The following is a 23,709-nucleotide window of genomic DNA, read 5'->3' as shown; positions in this document are numbered from 1 at the left end:
CTGACCCTCGGCCGAGTCGCGCGACTGGCGAGGGGAGTCCGAAGAGCGGTGTCGCCTCTTGGACTTCTTGGAGCGCTTCGACTTACCCGAAGACTTCGAGCCAGACAAGCGACGATGTCGAGTGCGGCTCCGCGACCGATCCTTGGACCTCCTCCTGGACCGGGACCGAGAGGGGCGCGGAGCCGATTGGCGAAGCTCGAGAAGCTTGCGGGACCGCTCCCGCCTAGCTTTCGAGGTCATACAATCGGAGCCCGACTCCGCGTCGTGGTCGAGGCCCAAGCAGTACAGGCACCGGCGGTGATGATCGGTCACCGACATCAGTCGGTGACAGTCGTCGCATGCCTTGAAACCAGGCATCCTACTGGCACCAGAGTCGAGAAAGTGACCAAAAAGAGTCAAAAAAGTTAGTCAAAAATTGACTAAAGGGGTAGCTCTCCCGGATCGGCGCTTACTGGTGCGGATGAAAGAAGAACTAACGTCAGCGCGCGAGGGCGGCGTCTAAGTACTCTGACGCACGACGGCAACGACGGACGCGGAGCCGCAGACGACGCCTAGCGACGCGCAAGGGGTATTGCTACAAAAATCTTCCGGATCCAGTCTGACGCCTGGGGATATTCTAAGGTGAGGAATCTAACTAACGTGTTTCTTTCAGATCTCCACTTCAGACCAAACTGAAGTTTCAAGGTCATTTCCCAACAAACACTCAACAGGAAGGTCTGAACTTACCACAACTTTCTTGAGGCCAGTTACCCCTCCCCAGGAGAAGTTAACAATTGCCACACTATGGGAAGTAGTGGCATTGCTAGCGTTGGTCACTAGGTAATTCTCACCTAGCATGATCTGTCCAGGGTCCACAAAGGCAGGTGTCACCATTGTGACACTAGCCCCAGTGTCCCTGTAGGCCTGAGCCATTCTATTATTGATAAAAGGAGTCTGTCTGTACTTGCCCAGGTTACTGGGAACTATAGTAGAGGACAAAGCTATGTCCCCATCACAGATCAGAACAGCCTGAGTAGGTATCCTGACTAGGCCAGCATCCTCCTCAGTTCCCAGGGTTATCCCTACTACACCCTTTTGCTGGGAACCACCACTTACAGCTGGACTAGGGGGTACAGTTGCCTTAGGGGCAATGGTGGCTGGGGGCTTATCCTTTTTGGTGCACTCACTAAACCAATGTGAGTTTGACTTACAATAGTTGCACCATGGTTTCTTTTGGCCATCTTTCTTTTTATCCTTTTTGGGACCACCCTCCCCCTGAGCCTTTTGGGGGCCTGGTGAAGACTTCTGGTCTTTTTGTTTCTGATCATTACCCTTCTGGTCTGCCTTTTTCTGATCACCGCCCTGGTTCTGGTTTTTCTGCTTAACTCTAGTCCTGACCCACCTATCTGCCTTCTTTCCCAGTTCCTGGGGAGAAGTTAGGTCAGTGTCAATCAAGTGTTGATGCAACAGCTGGTTTTGACAGTTATTAAGGATTTGTTCTCTCATGATCAAATTATACAATCCTGTATAGTCCTTAACCGTACTACCCAATAACCAGCCTTCCAGAGCCTTAGTGGCACAATCTACAAAGTCAGTCCAGTCCTGAGTCTGTGTCTTCTGGGTATCCCTGAACAACAACCTATATTGTTCAGTGGTTAGGCCAAACCCATCAATCAGAGCACTCTTCAGGACAGTGTAATTGTCAGCATCCTCATCACTAACTGTGAGGAGCTTTTCTCTACCTTTCTCATAGAAGGAGAGCCACAAGATAGCTGCCCACTGACTTTGGGGTACCTGCTGTACTTTGCAAGCCCTCTCCAAAGCAGTTATCCATTTGTGGATGTCATCCCCACACTTGTAGGGAGGGACAATCTTGCTCATGTTTCTATTATCATAGGTCCTGTCTCTATCCTTAGGGATATTGCTGTCACCAGTGGGATCTAACCCACTTAACTTCTGCTCTCTGGCCAGAGCAAGCTTCTCCTTGGCAAGGGCAAGTTCTTCCCTTTCAATCCTCAGATTGGCTTCCCTCATTCTGGCCTGATGCTCTTTTCTCTGGGGGGGGGGGGGAAGTCATTCCCCTGTGAGAAGAGGCATGGGAGCTATTAGAGACATGGGAGTGGACAAATTCCCTTGAAGGGGATCTATCTCTCCTGCTTCTCTGGTTAAGCCCACTTGAGGGTCTGAATGGGGGGACCCCAGTCAGACTCCCATGTAGGCTTAAGTTAGCCTGGCTAAGTCTCCCAACTTGGACGTGGCTGTCTACCTCATCTTCTGAAGTCCCATCTGACTCATCTGTAGTGGGTAGACCCTCACCTGTACCTAGGGTACTAGCCTGGGAGGCCCTACGAGCATCATACTCCTCTAGGATCTCCACTAGCTGAATGAGGGTAGGGTTTGAACCCTGTTTTAACTTTCTGGAGGTGCACAATTGTCTCATCTCCTGAAAAGTTAGGGTATCATATCTAGAGGGGATCTTTCTAGGATCTACCCCTCCTGAGAGAGAATCAACTTGATCTCCTCTCAGAGACATGATCTAGTGAGGGTGTAGTGTGTGCACCTACCTACACTAGTTGTATCTACTAAACCTCTCTAGTAGTTGTAGTCAGGGTGTGCTAGGCCTTCAACCTACAACAACTAAGTCCAGTAGGACTTAAGTTTTTATAATCTATGTTATATGTACCTAAACAATGTCTGTGTGATCTTTCAATTTAGTATCTCAAGATTACAATGGTATTACAACAGCAAGCTTAGATCCCAACCGCTGCTCACCAATGTGAGAAGTTGGCCTGATATATGATGTCACTAATTCTAGTGTACACCTTGTATCAGTCCAAACAACCCTTATGGTGATTGGTTGTAAAGTCAACCTTATAGACCAGCTATCCTACTGGTAGCAGGACAAGAGCTGTCTTAGGCTAAACTCTGTATGGCATGTGAAGACACCACAACAGATATATATAAAAATAGAATGTATTTATTCTAGTCAAACCCTCAGCACTCTTTATGAGATTCGAGGTAAGTACAACACAGTCTTATTTAAGCATACATTAAGTCACCAAGGTAAGTAATACAGTTAGGCCCTAGGGGCCATGCAAACCATATACTAAGTAAGTGGTATAAGAACCACTGTCACGAACACAGGATAGGCCTAGGCCTAGGGAATCGCGGGGGCTACACTATACTACCAAAGGTTAGGAAGTGGGAGGCCCACGGGATTCAGGTGCAGAGTGGAAACACTCACGCGTAATGCGTAAAAGTCGATAGAATAGTAAGTATTAGAATTAAACAGTTTTAGGACACTTCTGGAATAGCTAGAAAGTCGAGACTCGGAAACTAGACCCTAGGATAGTCAATACCCTTGTGAGCACTGGAGTACTCAAGTTACCTAGCCCACGGGCTGCGGGTGCATAGGTGTGAACTTGCGTCGGGTTTCGTCGTTGACTTCTATGGATGCCTGAAGGAAAGTTGCTGACAGGCAGTCAGTGAAGAGTGTCCGGTGGATCCCAAGGATGGGATCAAGAAGGAAGGATACCTGCAAGCAGAAGGGACAGAGTCTAGGTCACCAGCCCTGAGCCGGGAAGGAACCAGGAAGGAACCAGGCGATGTTGTGAAGATAGAGGTGAAGCTTGTCGCAGCAGCCACGGGTACCAGGAGGCGTCGAGGACGACCAGGACCAGGAGGCGAGCTGTCCCACGAAGGCTCTTGCTGTCGGCGGCGTCGATGTCGAGTCAGGACCCAACAAGCCTTGGCAAGCGGAACCCACGCAGAATGGAGGACTTGCTTCTGGTGCAGACCAGGAAGGTCTGGGGTGCTTCTCTTTCACAGAGGAGCGGGTGCCAGTCTGGAGGAGCCGGACCAGCAAGATGAAAACAAAGGTTCGTCGTCGCAGAGGCTACTAGCCAACGGGCCAGCAACCAGACAACACGTCGAGCAACTCAGGTGCAGAAGGGCCCCACGCAGAACACGTGAAGTGTGGGGAGCGGATCTTCTATGCAGATGGTGCTCGGGATTGGGGCTTCTCAATTCCCCCAAGCACAGCCTCGAGGAAGCCTCAGAAGTCGCGCTAGTCAGTTACTAGCCACTTTTCCCAAGTCGCCGGTCCCACGTCCCTCGTCGCCTCCACGGGTCTCAGCTTCGCTGGAGATGTGGATCTGGGTCAGAGGTGTCTGGAAGTCTTGGCGATGGTCAGTCTCTGCAGTCGTCCCTCGTAGGATCAGTCGCAAAGCAAGCAGCGGTCGCTGGATGGTGCCTGGTTGCCCAGGGTGGTCACTCCTTGGCCACAAGGTAGATTTCTTCAGTCTTCTTCCTGAGGTCGAATGTCGAAGGTCCAGAGTTTCTGTTCAAGTTGCAGATTCAGGTTAATCTAATTTAGCAGGGCTCAGCTACCTACTGATATACTGGGCTAGTGGGCTGGGCTACCTGCAAGGTCCCTCCTATGGGTGGGACCAGGAAGGGGAGTGGCTACACCCCCTTTCCTTTGTCCAGTTTCGCGCCAGAGCTGGGGCTGGAGTGCCCCAGCGCCGGTTTTAACTGGACTATGCATGGGACACCTTGTGTGCCCCAGGCAGTGTCTAGTTTCTTTCATCCCTCCCTGCCCCAATACACTAAAGCCTGTCTGGGGTGGTGCTCGCACCTCCCAAGGCAGGAAACCTATTGTCCAAGCCTCCCTCGCTGGAAGGACTCCCAGCAGCAGGAGGTCAGACTTGTGTCTGTGGCAGCAGCATCCATTTTGTGATGCTGGGGCTCTGGTTAACTTTAACCGGGTAAGTAGGTTTCAACATGTCTTCTCCATCTAGAAGGGAGGAATAATATCCTCATTGCCAGAAATGGTATGGGGGTATTATTCCAAAGTGTTAGACACCTTACACAACATGTTTTGATAAAGCCAAACCATAGTTACCATAACCGTTTAAGATTATAAGGTACTTTAAGAGTATATGGTAGGCTATATCATAGAACAGCTATAAGGACATGATTCCGAAAGCTGCAGAAAGGCTCAGCTCATGCTAGAGCACCATCTCACATGTTACCAAGCACTCTGCCTCCAGGATTGTGAAGGCCTGCCATAGGAGTGGCTGATAGGTACACATGTGTCTATATATAAGGTAGGTATAGGAATACTACACCTAAGCAAGGAGTGATTACACGACCTTGCCCCAGCTGAGTGATCAGCCAGTTGTGTCATAATGGAAGGCCAGGCCAGGGGTGGCACAATACATGCTGCAGCCCCTGGTAGGCCTAGGGTACACCTATGCCCTGGGTACCTAAGGTACACTATACAGGGGCCAATAAGGTGACCCTAACCAATTGGGTTATGTACCTAAAGTACACAGTATGAATTTAGAGAGAGAACAGCTGGGCTGTGGGTCTGATTAGCAGGCCCACAGCCACATCTAAGTCGAAAACCAGTGAAGCAAAAGCAAAAAGTGGGGGTGAACATAGAAAGCAGACCCTACTCTCCTACAGTGGAGGGCTTGGACCAGGTGCCCTTCAGAACGTCCACTAGTGCCTCATTGAACTGCAGCAGAGGCTCCGAGGAGCTTGCTGACGGTTGAAGCACTTCAGTGAGGAGGTTAGTCCTCACGGCCACAGCAGGCAGCTCCAGCCCAATGGCTTAGGCCGCCTTGCGCAGCACCACTGAAAATGCAGCACCTTCCTCCGAAGCCACAGTCGGAGGAGAGATGAAACTGGTGTCCGGGGAGGTGTCCAGACCACTGGCATCCCCAGCTCATCTGCCCAGTCCTGAGATAAGTTGGCCTGCAGGGTCAGAGGGTCCTCAGACCCCTCTCTGTCGCCCCCGTCATCCGATTCCTGATCAACAGGAGGAATAATCGGAGCCGGACGGTAGATGAAATTGTCATCCATCGGCATCGGCTGCGGCGCTGGATGGCACCGCACCGGTGCCGGGCCCGGACTGGGGCTGAACCGGGGAACGGCGTCGTCCGGAGACGGCGCTGGGGGTGGAACCAGTGTTGGCGCCGGCAGAGGAGGCGTCATGAGGTCGACCGGCACCGACTGAGATCCAGGCCTGGATCCCATGGGGACCTGCGGTGTCGGGACCGAAGTCGACGACGGCGCCGGAGCCGGAGCTGCCGGCTCGCTAGGTCGCCCAGTCGAGCCCGCGGGGCCCGAAGGCGCGCCGGCAGGCGTCTACAGCGGAGCCAGGCCCCTCATGGCCGAGAGGAAGGCACTGATCTCAGCCGGAGTCGCGTCAGTCCCAGGGACCGGTGGGTATGGGGACGGACGCGGCTCCTGTGGCTCCGACGGAGCCGCGGGGGTGGTACCATCCAGACCCTCGACTGAGTCGCGCAACCGGCGAGGGGAGTCCGAAGAGCGGTGTCGCCTCTTGGACTTCTTAGCATGCTTCGACTTACCCGAAGACTTCGACCCCGACGAGTGGTGGTGGTGGCTACGGCTTCGCGACCGGTCCTTCGACCTCCTCCTGGACCGGGACCGTGAACGGCGCGGAGCCGAGTGTCCGAGCTCGAGAAGCTTACGAGACCGCTCCCGCCTAGCCTTCGAGGTCAAGGCCTGGCAGTCGAGGCACGACTCCGCATCGTGGTCGGCCCCCAGGCAGTAAAGGCACCGGCGGTGGTGGTCCGTCACCGACATCAGTCGATGACAGGAGTCATAGGCTTTAAACCCGGGCATCCTACCAGCACCAGTTCGAATCGAGTAGACAAAAGAGTCCAAAAAGTTTTAGTCAAAAAGTGGCTAAAGGGGTAAGCTCTTCCCGGATCGGCGCTGTCTGACGCGGAAAAAAGATGAACTGACGTCAGCGCGCGAGGGCGGCGTCTAAGTACTCCGACGACGTCATTCCGGTGCACGACGCCGATGACGGCCGCGGAGCCACAGACGACGCCTAGCGACGCGCAAGGGGTATTGCTGACGAAAAATCTTTCCGGATCCAGCCTGACACCTGGGGATATTCTAAGGTGAGGAATCTAACTAACGTGTTTCTTTCAGATATGTTTTGTTTTAGTGAGGTAGTGAGCTGAGATACTGATTAAGTGAATTTCGGTGAAGGATTTGGATATAAAGTATTGTTGGTGAGTGGAAGTTGAATGGTAAAGTGGTGGTGATGTACATTGGAGGAGAGTGTATGTGGTGTGTGAGAGACAATGGACAGAGGTTATGAGTGTGTGTAGTAGATGTGGTACTAGGAAGAGGTGATATGTGTGATGGAGTGGAGTGTAAGGATAGGTTGTGTGTTTTTGGTAAAATATGGAGGAGGGTGTCGGATGATATGAAAGCGGCTTGAGTATAAAGTTAATGTTGTTGGAAAGGGGTCTGTTAGGAGTAATTCAGGGTAGAGCTGGTGTTTTGTATAAACAGGGATTGTGTGTATTAGGGTATCAATATGATGTATAATTTGGAGTTGTATTTTGTTGGTGATGTGTGGATGTGATAGCCGTATTAGGCAGAGTGGTGGTTTGTGTGCGGGTGAAGATGCCACTGTGTGGCAGTAATAGTAGACGGGTGTATAGATATAGTTTTTCGGATTTTCTAGTGGTTGTTGAGACACTGAAATGTGGATATCGTTTGTTTGCTGTAAATGAGCAGTGTGTGTCTACTGAGACTGTTATAATGTTTGTGGATGGCTTAAGGCCGTTGCTGGTAAATGGAAAAAAGGACTGCGTTTCTGGCCCTAGACACAACCCAGGCCAAACAAGCAACTGCCCTTGTCCTCTCTGCCCTTACCCTCGACACCCAGGCTAAGCTGCCCTAAGGTTAAATGGCACTGGTGATCAAATGAAATGACCTTTGGTCAGTGAGAACCCTAGCCCTAAACCCTAGAGCCACTGGGAGCCCTGGCACTATTAACCATACACAGCCCCAGCAACCAATCAAAACCCAAACCCTAAGCCTTACATCCAATAGAAACCCTAGCCTGAGGAACCACTCAGAAGCCTTGCCCTACCACCCAATAAGAACCCAAACTCTAAGCCCAAGGTCCAATACAAACCCTAGCCCTAGAAATCAGTCAGAGCATGGATGCAACAACCAACAGGAAACTTATTTTAAAAAGCATGTGACCTTATATTTAAAGGCCTGTGCAGGTGTGATGAAAGTATTCGGGCCTTTTCAGGTGAATCCTGTGTAGTGTGATAAAGAACAAGTTATTTAACTTTGGTAACCGTGTATATGGTAGAGACATATATTAGTTGTAGTTTCCTTACCTTAGAATTTCCTACAGGCGTCAGTCTGGATCTGGAAATTTTTCAAGAGCAGTACCCCTGTACGTCAGTAGGTGGTGTCGGTTAGCTCCGCATCCGTCGTGGGAACTGGGATGACGTTGCTGTACCTACATAGACACTGCCCATGTATGCAGACGTCTGTTCTTAACACGACTTTCCAAGCGGAGAGCCATAAAAGACACTGACCACTGATGCGTCAAAACTAGGGCCCTTTAGGGTAGCCCCTATCCCTAGAAATCAGTTTGCAGAGTGGGGAGGATGGTTAGGGCAGTAAGCAATCTACAACTAATATATGTCTCTACCAGATACATCGTTACCGAAGGTAAGTAACTTGTTCATCTAATAGACTATTAGTTGTAGATTCCTTATCTTAGAATAGATACCCCAGAAATACCAGGATGGTCTACAAACCAAAATTACACTAGGAAGTCCTCTGACTTGACTGTCCAGGCACTAGTGTTTGGTAAATGTGTGCAGGGATGCCCACGTCGCTGCCTGACAGATATCAAGGACTGGGACTCCACGTGCTAACAAAGTTTTTGCCGCTCTTGCTCTAGTGGAGTGAGCATGCAACCCCACAGGAGGTTCCTTCTTCACCAATGCATAGCATATTTTAATGCAGAGGACAACCCATCGAGAGATGGTCTGTTTCTGCACAGCCCGACCTATTTGGCACCCACCCAGAAGTCTTCGGTACGATCAAGATAAAAAGACAATGCATGTTTTGGGTCCAGACGGTGGTGTGTTCTCCTCTTCCTTGGAATGTTGCGGGGGTGGGTAAAAGGTGGGCAGAGTGATGGATTGTCCTACATGAAAGCATCACTTTATTCAGATGGACAGACAGATAAGGTGGCTTGGAAGACAGAGCCCGATGCTCGCTAACTCTGCAAACAGAGGTGATGGCAATATGGAAAGCAGTTTTAAGAGTGAGAAGTCTGAGAGGGCAATTCTGAAGAAACTCTAAGGGAGCACACACAAGTAAGGTCAAGACTAAATTCAAATTCCACTGGGGCATTATGAAAGAAGATGGAGGAAACAAGTGAGTAAAGCCCTAAATAACTTATTTACACTGGGAGACTTGAACAAGGAAGGTTGATCGAGATGTCTCAGAAAGGCAGAGATAGCTGCAGGATAACCTTTAAGGGTGCCCAAAGCAGAGGCGAGCAGATCTAACTAAGACTCTCCGCACCGCTGAAAGAGACCTCGCACCACCTCCGGATGGAGATGCCATTCATGAACGACCAGGCACCAACGGCTGAGTTTGTCTGCTCTGGCGTTCAGGGAACCCACCATGTGTTGAATGATCAGGGTTATGCCCTGATGTTCCAGCCATGTCCAGAGGCCGACAGCCTCTTGGCAAAGATTCCATGCCCCCACACTGCCCTGTTTGTTGCAATACCACATGGCGGTGGTGTTGTCCATGAACACCTGCACCACTTTCCCTTTGAGAGAGGGAAGGAAGGCCTTCAGTGCCAGTCTGAACACCCGGAGCTCCAGAAGGTTGAAATGGAGACCAGGCTCCACAGGAGAATAGACTTCTCTGATCTCCGCCTCTCCCAGGTAGCTGCTAGATCCCAGGAGTGACGCATCTGTCACCACCGTTAGATCTGAGGGATCTGCCTCTGACCCAATCTTTGTTCGTCAGCTACCACTGTAGTTGTTGTGCAGTTCCCTCCGAGATCTGGACATAGTCTGAAAGATTCCCCGTATGCTGTGCCCTCTGGAACTTCAGGTCCCACTGCAGAGCCCGCATATGCCACCTGGCATGATCCACCAGCAGGATGGAGGAGGCCATGAGGCCCAGCAGCCTCAGAGTAATTCTCACCAAAATCCGGAACAGAGGCTGAAACCTCTATATCATAGTAGGAATATCCCTGGCTCTCTGCTCGGGGGGGATAGGCCCAAAACCGAACTATGTCCAGAACCGCCCCTAAGTCAAGTGTGACTTCAGCACGTTGATAGTGAACCCCGGCAAGTGCAGAAGGTGCACTATAGTCTGGAGGTGGGAGACGACAGCCTGGGGTGAGCTCGCCTTCAACAGCCAGTCGTAGAGATAGGGGAAGACTGGTACCCCTGATCTGCGAAGATCAGCTGCAACCACCGCCATCACCTTTGTGAACACCCGAGGGGCACTGGCAAGACCAAAGGGGGGCACGGTAAACAAAGTGCTTGTGGCCCACCGTAAGTAACATCTGTGGGCAGGCAGGACGGGGATATGGAAATAAGCGTCCAGCAAGTCCTATGCAACCATCCAGTATCCTGGGTCAAGGGCACAAAGGACCTGGGCACAAGTGAGCATCTTGAACTTCTACTTCTGAGGAAGAAGTTGAGGGTCTGGATGTCTAAGATAGGATGTAGGCCTTTGTCCTTCTTGGGAAGCAGAAAGTAGTGGGAATAACAACCATGTCCTACTTCTGGCACAGGGACCCTTTCTATGGCCCACTTGGCCAAGAGAGTCGCAACTTCCTCGTGGAGAAGCGTCAAATGATCCTCCGACATTTGGTCATAGGAGGGTGGCATGGCAGGAGGGGTAGTCTCTAAAGGGAGGGAGTGGCTCCGTCAGACGATCTGCAGAACCCACCTGTCCGACGTGATGGATTGCCAGCGGAAGAGGTGATGGAGAATCCTGCCTCTGACTGGCCGTTGATGGGCCTGAAACATCAGACTAGGAAGATTTGGAGGCAGTAGCAGGGTGGGGGGGAAGGGTGGACAGGCCTGCCCGCTGGCTCCCTGACCCATGAAAACACTGGGTCCCCTGTCCACGGCCATGCAGAGGCTGGACCGCTCGCATGACTCGGTGGCTGGTCTGGACAGGACATGGCCGGGCACCCCTTCCATAGTCATGAAAGGGAAGAAAGGCCGACTGAGGTGGACAGGAGGTAGTTGTGAGGCCCAAGGATCTGGACTTAGCTCGAGAATCCTTGAAGTGCTCAAGTGCTGAGTCTGTCTTGTCTCCAAAAAGGCGAGTGCCATCAAAGGGCATGTCCATCAAAGTAGATTGGACATCCCCGGGAAGCCAGAAGTCCTCAACTAGCCATAGCACCTGAGTGCTACCAACGAGGCAATTGTTTTGACCAATGAGTCGGTGGTGTCCAGTCCACAACAAATGGTCAATTTAGTGGCGTCTCTCCCATCCGCAACTGCCTGGGAGAGAATGGCCCGGGCCTCGTCCGGGCACTGAGGCAGCACCTGCACAACTGTATCCCAGATGGTATGGGAGTATCGGCCCAAGAGGCATATGGTATTCACCGACCGCAATGCCAAGCGGGAGGAGGAAAATATTATTTTCCCAAGGTGGTTCCGCTTCTTAGATTCCCTATCTGGTGGTGCAGAAAAAAATGCGCCCTTTGAAGATGAGGCGTGGACAACCAAGCTCTCAGGGAAGGAATGTTGTGTGAGGAAAGCTGGGTTGCCCATAGTGGGGCGGTCGCTGCGGATGATTGTCCTATCCACAGGTGCCTCTGTGCTGGGCTTGGACCAAGTGCCCAGAAGGGCATTGGTGAGGGCTTTATTGAAGGTTAAAAGGGGTTCTGAGGTGTTAGCAGCAGGCTGAACCACCTGTCAGGAAGTTGGTCCTGACTGCTACCGAAGGGAGCTCGAGGCCAAGGACCTCTGCCGCCATTCTCACTACCACGGCGTACAAAGCCCCCTCCTCTGTAGCCACGGTAGGGGGGTGAAGGAAAGCCAGTTTCGGGGGGGGGGGGGTCAAACCACAGGCCTCACCCAGGTCCGTCCGCCAGTCCATAGATTCTTCAAGCTGGTCAGTTAAAGGGTTCAGCTGCCCCTCCCAGTCCTCTTCCCCACCTCCTGGTATAATATCCACACCAGGGATGAACACAGGGACAAAAGTCCCTTCCAGCTTCGGAATCGACATAGAGCAATTTCGGTCCGGTTCTGTGTCCACGTGCGGGAAGAGGATGGGGTTGACGCAGACCACAATCCACTCCACAATTATTTTATTTTGATATGGAACTCCTACGGAGGTCCACAAAAATACACAGATTAAACAAGAAATACTTTACATACAATACAACATTTTTCCTTTATACATGGCTGCCTCCTAAAAAAGACTTTTATCAAACATACTGTGTGGTGTGCAGAAAGAAATAGGTACATAAATCAGAACATTCCTATGGAACAAGAAGAGAAATATTAAAACATGTATACAATCAAATATCCAACCATCAAGTGTTGCGACAGAATAAAATTATAAATTACCTAATAGATAGCCAGAAACGTTTTAAAAAATTGATATATCCTATAGCAAACCATTTAATTTGGTGGGGACAAAACAAATGAATGGGTCTCCTGGGCAGAATGGATATTAAATTTGATAAATAATGATCTTAAAAACGTGTGCCCGGCCCTTTGTAACTCCGTGCACACAAATAGCACATGATTAAAATCTTGGATTTGTAAGTAACACATTTCCCAAATACCAGTAACTTCTCTTAAGGGCAACAAGTTGATTCTCAATAGGAGTATGAGCATTCCAATCCCGTGAGGTAGGTTCCAAGTTAAATAAAGCTGTGGTTTATTCCTAAAAGCGCTCCCTCATTACGAGACTTGGACTGGCTTAAAGCAATGTCTCTAACCAGACTGATAGAGGTCGCGGACTTCTTTCTAAACAGCTTCAAAGCAGACTTTGTCATGGGGGAGACAATGTTCAAGCTGATCCCAAAATAATCATTTGCTTGTGCAAAGGACCTAAAGAATGTTGATTGTTCTTTCAATTTATCAAAGATTTCTATTCTCAAGGCAGCCCTAAGAGTACTCTCATCCCCCCAGCAGAGAGAGTTACCCCACCTCAGAACTGCTGCCACGGGGCATGGTCGACACCGGCAGCGTTGTCGCCAGGGCTGACGTCGGGGAAGGTCGAATAAGATATACCTGTGTCAGTCCAGACCCAACTCCGCAGGGCCCTAGCGGAGCCGGGCTGCCCAAATATGAGGCTCCCAGAAAAGCGGGTAGGGGGAGAGTAGTCTTAGAAGGAGTCTCCGGAGCTTTCGAGTGACGACGCTCAGAGTCTTGCATTGCGTAGGCTGACCATCGGGGTGAAGTCGAAGAACACCTGTGCTTCTTTGACTTCTTCTCGTGCTTACCTGACCCCCCCGTGACTTGGAATGCAACGAGGAGTGCGGACTCCGTGACCATTCTCTGGACCTTCCTCTTAAACGAGAATGGAGTGACGCAGAGCAGAGCACCACGCTTCCAACAACTTTTGGGACTGCTACCAGAAACCCTTTGGATTCATGGCCCAGCATGACTTTGGGTCGTGGTCACGCTCCAGGCACCAGAGGCAGCACATGAGGTGGGATCCATCACAGACATCATCCTTTGGCTGAAGCCACAGGGCTTGAAACCGGTCCTATGCTGGGACATCCTTGACGCACCAGGAGTCCAAGATTTGAAAAAGAAGTTAACAAAAAGTCAAACAATGGCTAAGGGATAGCTCTCTCTGGATCTGCGTTTAGGCTGGCACAGAAAAAGAGAGAACTGATGTCAGCTCGAATGGGGCGGTTTCTATATAGGTCCGCAATGTCATCCAGGCGCCCATGACGCCGACAACAGACGTGGAGCTGACCAACGCCACTTACAAACACGCAGGGTTACTGCTGTCAAAAAATCTCCAGATTCAGACTGACACCTGGGGGAAATTCTAAGGTAAGGAATCTACAACGAATAGTCTCTATCAGATTTTGGTTTACTGAGGACATGTTATTAATTTTACTAAACAGTAGCTCTACAGCAAAATTTGAACTGGGTTGTTAGAACATGAGCAAATACATTTCCGATTACAAAATACATCTTATAGACAAGTGTAGCAAGACATGAAATATGTTACAACTCTATTAACAAGTACTGGTAAAGCAAATATAGTTTGGCTCTAAAAGGCTCAGCTATTGGCTTTGCCAATGCTTTTATTGGCAGGTAGCACTTTAGGGGAAGGAATTTGGTCAATACAATGGTTTGCTTAGTAGGATAATTTAGTAAAGCATCGAGCCTGCTATGACAACGTGTGTGAGCTGTTACAGTAAAGGAACCTTTTCTACACTACTGGGGTTTTGTCTGTGGTCGAGCTTACAATTTCGCCAAAAAGCCCACAACACATTAAGGCAGAAAAAAAAGTTTACCAATGATCAGTGCTGGGAGAACACAGGTCATCTCTAGCAATGTCGCCTCATAGGTGTCCCAAATCTTCCTTGGTGATTTCAACCTTCACTGGTCTAACCCCAATGACCCCGCTGTGTCTTGCCTTAAATCTTTCTTAAATGATCAGGAACTGACTCAGCACTGTGACCAACCAACTCATATTAAAGGAGAAACTTTAGACCTCATCATCTCTAAAGGGCGGACTATCACCCTAGATTCCATTTCCCCATGTGACTGGTCCGACCACCACAGCATCCTCTTTTATATTAACAGGGAAGTGTTGATGAGGCAGGCTCAACCATTGAAATCAAAGATATGGAAAAGGGACCTCAGATCAATAAACTCTGACGAACTAGTTGCCCACTGTTTATCCGCCCTCTCCTCCCAAGTTGACCTGGTCGAGGTACAATCACTCACCGGCGCCTACAATTCGACCATCTCCAACATCATGGATAATATTGCTCCACTCCAACAAAAAAATGCTTCAACAAAAATATCCAAACCGTGGTATAACGAAAACTTAAACACGGAACGCTGCAACCTTAGGGCAGTTGAATGTTCCTGGTGAGCCAATCCCTCCTCGGACTAACTAAAAATCCTTAGAGATGCCAGGAGCCTCTACAACAAACAAATCAAGAGTGCTAAGGCTACCTACTTCAGATACCAACTGGATCATACGGCAAACCGCCCCAAAGAAACTTTTTGAATTGGTCAAACAACAATCAGTCGTCGGTTCCAACCACTCTGATCCTGGTCTGGTGGCAACCCACCCTCATGCGATGAACTGGCCGCATTCTTCACTGAGAAATCAAGAATCATCTCCATTGACCTCACCTCTAAGAAGGCTCTATTACCATCTTCCAGTGCCGCCTCACCCACTGACTCACTGGAAAAGTGTAAATCGACCACCACGAACACCAAGAACAATGCATCATGGGGCACCTTTACCCCATTTAGGGAAATGACATCAACAAGATTCTTCAAAATATCAACCCTTCCAACCACTTCAGTGACCCGTTGCCCCCCTCCATCTTCAAAGAAATCAAGAATGCACTCATCCCCACCTGGACAAGGATCGTAAACGTTTCCCTATCACAAGGCACGATCCCTGACTGCCTAAAAGCAGCTCAGGTAACACCTATACTAAAAAAAACTAACGCTGACAAATCTGATCTCAATAACTTCTGCCCCATTTCCAACGTAAGGTGGGGACCTTAGCGAAACTCCTAGAAAAATGTGTGCAATCCCAACTTTGTGCTCACATAGAGAATTATCAACTCCTAGACCAGCATCAATCAGGCTTTAGGAAGGGGCACAGCACTGCATCGGCTCTCACTCACGTTATGGATGACATTTTGAAAATGCTTGACCAAAACGAATCCTGCCTCCTGATCCTCCTTGACCTTTCCTCCGCATTCGACACGGTTAATCATGACAGCCTCCTATCCATCCTGCAAAACAGAATGGGTTTTTCTGATCAGGTGTTTCAATGGTTTTCATCCTTCTTACATCACAGATCACAAAGAGTCAAGGCAAACCACTCTCCCAGCCCTCTCCTGTATTCATGGGGGTCCCCCAAGGGTCTGCTCTATCTCCTATCCTCTTCAACCTTTTCTTAGAACCTTTTGCTAACTCACTAAATTCCATGGACATTCTCTTCCACATGTATGCGGACAACATGCAACTATATCTGAAAATCTCATCCCCGGAAAACATCATCTCTCTTAACACTACCCTAACGTTTACTCAAAACTGGTTAACGGAGAACCATCTCCTGCTCAACACTTCCAAAACTGAATTCTTGCTTATCTCCCCTCCGAACCACATCCCCAAGCTAAACCTCTGGCTGAAACACCTCACTGCTTTCAACTGCACTCCTCCCATCATAGACTCAGCCAAGTCTCTCGGAGTCACCATGGACAAGCACCTGAATATGAAAAATCATATCAGCAATGTATGTAAAGGAGCAAACCACTTGATGAGGTCACTCAGAAATATCAAACCTTTCCTTCCTCTAAATGATTTCAAGCAGGTGGTCCAGGCGCTTGTCTTGCAGAGGCTAGACTACGTCAGTGCTACCCTCTGTGGCCTTCCCAAATACGCCCTGGCTCCACTAAGGGCATCACTGAACGCTGCGGCTAGACTGGTTACAAACACCAAACGAAACAAACATATATCCCCAGTCCTAAAATCCCTCAAATGGCTGCCATAGGAAGCACGAATTCACTTACAGATTGCTATTCTGACGCACAAAGCCCTTCAAAACTCCTACATACCTTGGGCAAAAACGTAAACTATCCTGTTCTGTAAGAGCCTCAAGAAGCGCCACTTCCTTCCTCTTGAAACCACTCATCCTTAACAAAAAGAGAAGTTGTCACAGAGCCTTCTCCAGGGCTGCCCCAAAGATATGGAACTCTCTTCTACCGGAAGTATGCAGAATGTCTTCATCAACGGCGTTCAAATTGGAAGCCAAAAGATTCCTAATGAACAAATTCTTACCCTAATAGGGATAGGCTCCCATGCCCGTTGACATTGTTCCTACTACCATTGTACTTCCATCTGATACGGCTCGCTCTTCTTTACTGCATACTGTGACCCCCCACCCCCTCGTTGCCCGCTTACACCTGTTTATTGTATTACCCTCCTGGGTGCAATTGTACTGTAATCTGCTACCATTCCTGTTTATTTTTTTCTCTCCTACTTGTTATGGTTATTGCATTTTTGTTCTTCCTCTCATCATATTGTAAAACGCTCTGATATCCCTCGGGATCTTGTTTGCGCTATATAAAACGTTATAAATAAATAAGGAGTTAAGGTAGGCCAAAGTGAATCCAGGAGCTTTACCTAACCAGGAACCAAGTTGTCTATTGACCGGTGGAATAAAACCAGAAGGTGCTATCTGAATTCTAGAACTGAATAGTACTGACACCCTCATGCAGTTATTCTAACCATTGTTTTACTGTTATTTAAATACAAAAATAACCAGTTTCTGCCTATTGTAAGAAGCTGGCACAGTATCCAGTGAATCCCCAGAGGTATAGCAGAGGCTAAATTAGATGACCACTAACAGCTCTATTTGTGGTGGTGTGGTCGACAGTAAGGCTTATCAGAGGGTGTGTTAAGCATTTATTGTATTCACTCAGGCAAGAAATGATGGCACACACTCAGAGACAGAATCCAAGCCAATTAAGTAAGTATAAAAAAGGTATACTTATGCTTTATTTCTAGAACCAAGCATGACTTGGCACAGGTAGGCAAAATATACTTTCAAATGCAAACCTATAAACAGAAATGCAATTGTAGATGAAATTGGTATTGTTACAGGTTTGTATTTGCTTTAAAAACAGTTCAGAATACATTGAAAATACTTTGGATTACTTTTGCGCTACTTTTTAGTTACCTTGACTAATTGGGGTGATATGCCTAGATATCACACTGTGGGTCCTACAATATAAAGGTCAGTAAGACAATTTACGTTTCAAAGTAGTTACTTTTGTTTCATATAGAAAAAAGGTCTACACATTTCTGGGGAAAAACCAAAACCTAGCTTCTTATGAAGAAAATGGTATCGGTCTGTTTTATGAAGAAGGTGACTCACACTCCTTGAAGATACCAGTATTTATTGTAGTATGGTAAAGACCCCTGGGACACATCTGCTCACAGGTCCAACCGCAATCCAACTCCCCAACACTCCTAGTTTACAATCAGGTAGATGGTTGCTAAGAGACTGTAGCATTCCACGTTGTCATAACAAGAACTATGGTAGTTCACATCATATTAACCCAATGTAAAATACAACACATCTCCCCCCTTAAACAATAATAAAATAATTTTTAAAAAAAATACACAAAAACTATGTACATATGTAATCCTCATATTTTGTTGGCATTGTACGTTGTCTTGAACTTGTTTTGACTTTAGCAATAGGCAAACTAACGGAACCCGAATTGGCTTTACCTGCAACAATGTTTTGTCTAGTATTAGGAGGCATGGCAACTTCAATGTCGGAGCATGGAGATACTTTCCTAGTGTTCCACCAATTCCCATCATCCAGCTTCACACTGTTACCCTTTACCAGAATAATCCTTTTGGGAAAAGACCACTTAGAATGCCCCTTTCTTGCTTTATCCCCAACAAATACTCTCACAAACATGCCTTGCATGAATTTACGTTTTGGTTTCACCATGTTTTTGTTAAAACGATCACAATAACCCCTTTGATATTTTTCCACTCTATCTCGCACATCCTCTAAGTTTGCATTGTATATTCCAGCTCTATTCATCCAAGGTGGCACAGCCACCGAACAAGGAATCCTTCCTTTAAGTAAGGAAAAGGGTGTTTCTCTTGTCACTGAATGTGGAGTTGTTCGGTACGACCACAACATGTCCTTGACACACTTTCTCCATAGCTCTTTGTTTTTGCATGCTAATTGGATACATTCAACCAGTACTCTGTTGAAACGCTCCACCAACCCATTTCCCCTCGGATGATAGACTTGCGTGGTAGTGTGTTTAATTCCCCACTTCCTCAGAAAACTCTCAAATTCATCTGATATGAACTGGGGTCCATTATCTGTAACCAGTTCAGTGGGACAACCTTCCCTTCTAAAAATGTCTTCACAGAATGCAATAACACTTGCAGACTTGACCTCTTTGACAAAAGCGACTTCTGGCCACTTTGAAAAGTAATCCACCATAACTATGGCAAACTTCTCTGATGCATTTAAGATATCGAAAGGTCCACAAATATCAATAGCTAATTTATCCCATGCACCTTTAGGCATGGGCGACGCACTTATGAAGGTTTCTTGAGAAGAGTGGGTCTTATCGCTGCACGCACAAGCCATGCAATCTCCAACAAAACGCTCAATCTGCACATCCTTACCAGCCCACCAAAAATCTACCCTGATCCTTCTCTTCATAGCTGACATTCCACCATGACCTTCATGCATGATGTTTAGTAATCTGTTTCTTAATTTCTCAGGAACCACTAATCTACTACCTCTCCTAAATAGTCCTCCTATCACATTCAACTCAGACCATATTAATTTGAAAGAATTTAGATCCTTGTGTACCTTCCATCCCTGTTCACAACTTAAAGCTTTTATAACCTTGTCCAGTACATCTTCCTCCATAGCCTCCTTCCACTCAACTTCGCTAATAGCCGTACACACATCCTTTATTTCAGCTCCCATCCACTCATCATCTTCCTCCTCAAACGTACTTTCTAAAGGTAGCCTAGATATGCAATCTGCATTTACATTCCTTACACCTGGAATATATTTTACATCAAGAACATATTCTTGCAAACGGTATAACCATTTTGCTATTCTGGGAGTGGCCTTGCTTGCACCTCTCGTGGAGAACAGATCTATCAAGGGCTTGTGGTCAGTATGTAATTGAAACTTGGTTCCCCACACAAATGTCCTAAAATATTGTATGCCCCACCAACATGCTAAGGCCTCTTTCTCAATAGTAGAATAAGAGTGTTCTGCCCCTTTTAGTGTGCGGGACGCAAACGCCACTACCCTTTCTTGTCCCTTGTGCAACTGGACTAATACTGCACCTAATCCATTATTACTGGCATCAGTAATGATGATGGTTTGGTCATTAGGGTCAAATGGCCTTAAGGACACAGCGTTTATGATGTATTTCTTAATGGAGTCAAAATTTTGTTGACATACTTCAGTCCATTCGAATTTGGCACCTTTCTTCATTAAGTTCCTAAGCTCTTATACCTTGTCTGAAAAATGGTGAACAAATTTCGAGTAATACTCTGCTAACCCCAAGAATGACCTGAGTTGATCTCTATCTCTTGGGGCAGGAGCCTTTTCAATGGCTTCAACCAAACTACTTTTAGGTTTCACACCCTCACTGGACAAGGTATGACCAAGATATTCCACCTCATTGACTCCGAATTTGCATTTTTCTAAAGCAATTGTGAGACCAGCTTCAGAAAGTCTGATGAGAACCTCTTCCAGGATTGAATCATGATTGTTTTCATCACACCCCCATACCAACACATCATCTTGAAAAACCACTACGTTTTTTAGGCCGGTTAAAATAGATTGCATCACTCTTTGGAAGACCGCTGAAGCGGACGCTAAACCAAATGGCATGCGTTTAAACTGAAAAGCTTCTTCTGGAGTAATGAAGGAAGTGATGTGCTTTGAGTCTTCGTGTAACAGTATTTGATGGTATGCGTTAGATAGATCTAGCGTGGTGAAATATGTTCCCCCTTTGATAGTAGCTAGCATTTTGTTTATTCGTGGGAGGGGATACCGTTCTATCCAGATGTTGTCATTAACATCTCTCAAATCAATACACATCCTAATATTTCCATTAGGTTTTCGGGCCAAAACTATTGGACTTAGCCATTCAGATGCCTCGATTTTCTCTATAATATCTTCGTTACACAATCTGACCAATTCATTTTTAAGTTTTTCTCTTAAGACCAATGGTACATTTCTTACTTTATGAACTTTAGGGGTAGCATCTGCTTTCAAAATAATTTTGTGCTTGAATTTTTTCAAACACCCTAATTTTTTACTGAATCATTTGGGAAATTTATTAACCCATTTGAAAGTTGTGCTTGGTGAGGTTAGCAAAACTTGTTGTGGATGATTAGGATTCAATACTATACTGAGTGCCCTCTGCTCTTTCCATCCTAAAAAGGATCTTCCTTTTTTGACTACAAATAATTTGGCTGTTATCTTCCTGTCTAAAAAACACATTTCAGTTTCTATACAACCTAACACAGGAAGTTTTTCACCACAATACCCCTCTGGAACCACATCGGTGGGCTGCAATTCATTTACGTTACCACCTAAACCTTCCCAAATACACTTGTCTATAATAGTAAATGGGGAACAAAAATCCGCCCATACATGTACATCTTTGTCTCTAATTTTGATGATGCATTTGGGAGGGCGATAACTATCTTGTTTGTTTGTTTCACATTTGAGAACTTGACTTGATTCAATGACCATGACATCAATATCTTCATTCTCACCCTCACTATCATAGAACGAGTCCTCCATGTGAAGCAAATTATCCTGAACCAATGCGTTAACAGATTTAGATATCGCAGCGGAATTTGCACTTCTACACCATCTTGCAAAATGCCCTAACCTTTTGCATTTATGGCACCTCGTTTTAATTGCAGGACAATAGGTAGCATCAGCTGTGTGTTTCGGGCTGCCACACCTATAACAAATCTTAGATTTACATTTTCCACCTTCTGGTTTGTTGAGAGATATAGGTTTGTCCTCCACCTTTTTTGTATTCCTTTTTATGTTGTGTATAGTGTCATCTTCTTTGACACTTTTTTGGGAGGGTGTATTTAGCTCTTTTACTTATCTGGAAGTGTTTTCCATCCGTTTGGCTACTGACAATGTTTTATCTAAAGAGGGATCCTTTAAACCCAACAATTTTTTCCTGTATTTTTAAATTTGACATTCTATTGATTAGTTGGTCCCTAATTAGATCATCTCTCATATCGTTAAATTTACATGTAACAGCCAACATTCTTAAATTTGCTACATATTGTTCGATGGTTTCTCCAGCTGCCTGTACACGTGAAAAAAATGTGTGTCTCTCCACCACAACACTGACTTTTTTACCAAAGTTCTCTTCTAACGCTTTCAACGCAACTTCAAAAATATCAATGTTGCTGTCCCCTGAAGCTTCACTATCAGCGCTGGTTTCAGTCACAATGGCTTCCATTGAAGGTAATGTTTTTAGAACATTTCTTCCCTCCAAACCTAAAAATTGTTTCAAAATCGCTAATTTTCTTTTTGAGACGTAGTCATCACCCCCAATGGCTTCTAAATAAGTTTCAAAAGTTTCTTTCCAGTGCTCCCATAGCATGCATGGTTCACCCGGACCTGGTAGAAAATAAGGTGGCGCTGGAATCACTCGAGTAGACATTGTTCACTGAAGAAAAAAAATAGTTGTAGGGAAATACTAATAAGATTGCGTGGTGCTGTGTTTAAAACAAAATGTTCTAAAAAAAATGTTCCAGTTGGTAGAGAAAAACATTTTTTTTTTTTTTTTTTAGAACAAAGATAAAAGAATGTTTTCATTTTTTTATCCGAAAATTTTTATTTTTGTATTTTTTGTAAATATTAATATCCTAGAGCCTCAGTGCTTGTACAATACTCCTTTGTTTGTTACTATTGCACCCCTTGGAAGCAACCAAAGTTAGTCCTTTGTTTGTCTTTGCAGCTTAACCATGATCCTTTGTGTGCGAACGTGACGAAACGTTCTAGCAGGCAGAAATGGAGTCAGCCGGGAAGAAAACGTTCGTGTGGAAGACTCGATGCATGAAAACTCCAGGTACGTGCACTATTATTTTCAAATAAAGCCGCAATTGCCGATCCGTGTATTCAGGCTATTGAAACAAGTTGTTGAAAGGTATTTGTGCACCACAAGCGCGTTAAACCCCAAATGCCGCTCAGAGTGACCGTCTTCTTTGCAGCTTGGCAAAATGGGCACAACAGTATTGGTATTAGCGCTAACGACGGCACAAAATACTCTAACAAGTAATGACCCAGCAGGACAAAAACGAAGCAAAACTAGTCAACCAAATGCGCGCTGGCAATCCTTGCAGCACCAACGCAGCAGCCTTAGCACTCGGCTGAATAACACGCGTAGTGTCGATCCGACGTCCAACTTAAACGAGGCTTCACAATCCTCGCATCAAACACTGTCCGCGCTACACCGCACAGAAATCCCACCGAAATCCAAATTTGAACGAGATCACAAAGTCTCAGCAGCACTCTCAGCAGTCAGTTGAAATGACTCCCCAACAGAGCCACTTCAGTTAACACATGAGAAACACTCGGTGCCGCTTCTCTGTATAATTCGGATTACACATCTCCACATAGAGATATAAATGGTTACCAGATAGATGCTTGAACGTTGAAGAGCAGTCAATGTCACAGCAAAGAATGATCCAAGGGTCGCTCACAGTCCCAATGGGTAGTAGCAGGACTGTAAAATGTTCATCAGTTGTAGGGTTACCTCCACGTTCGTCGCCAGTTTTATGAAGAAGGTGACTCACACTCCTTGAAGATACCAGTATTTATTGTAGTATGGTAAAGACCCCTGGGACACATCTGCTCACAGGTCCAACCGCAATCCAACTCCCCAACACTCCTAGTTTACAATCAGGTAGATGGTTGCTAAGAGACTGTAGCATTCCACGTTGTCATAACAAGAACTATGGTAGTTCACATCATATTAACCCAATGTAAAATACAACAGTTTGCAGGTAAGTAAACGACTTACAAGGCTGTGTGTCGGGGGTTAGAACCAACGTTCTAGGAGACACTCGAGTAGCACCACTAGGGCAGCCGGGTGCAGAGTGCTATGGC

General features: G+C 46.8%; 1 long non-coding RNA gene across 1 annotated transcript in view; it reads left to right on the top strand.

Annotated features, from left to right (window-relative positions):
• Positions 1 to 23,709, top strand: part of LOC146817424 (uncharacterized) — a 139,706-nt gene that overhangs the window by 39,098 nt on the left and 76,899 nt on the right. Inside the window, exon 2 of the long non-coding RNA XR_014963005.1 lies at positions 22,559 to 22,669. This is a non-coding gene — a long non-coding RNA (uncharacterized LOC146817424). The remainder of the gene's footprint in view (positions 1 to 22,558; positions 22,670 to 23,709) is intronic.

Source organism: Triturus cristatus, chromosome 6 (assembly GCF_964204655.1).
Source record: "Triturus cristatus chromosome 6, aTriCri1.1, whole genome shotgun sequence".
Classification (NCBI taxonomy): domain Eukaryota; kingdom Metazoa; phylum Chordata; class Amphibia; order Caudata; family Salamandridae; genus Triturus; species Triturus cristatus.
This window is presented reverse-complemented; position numbering and strand designations above follow the sequence as displayed.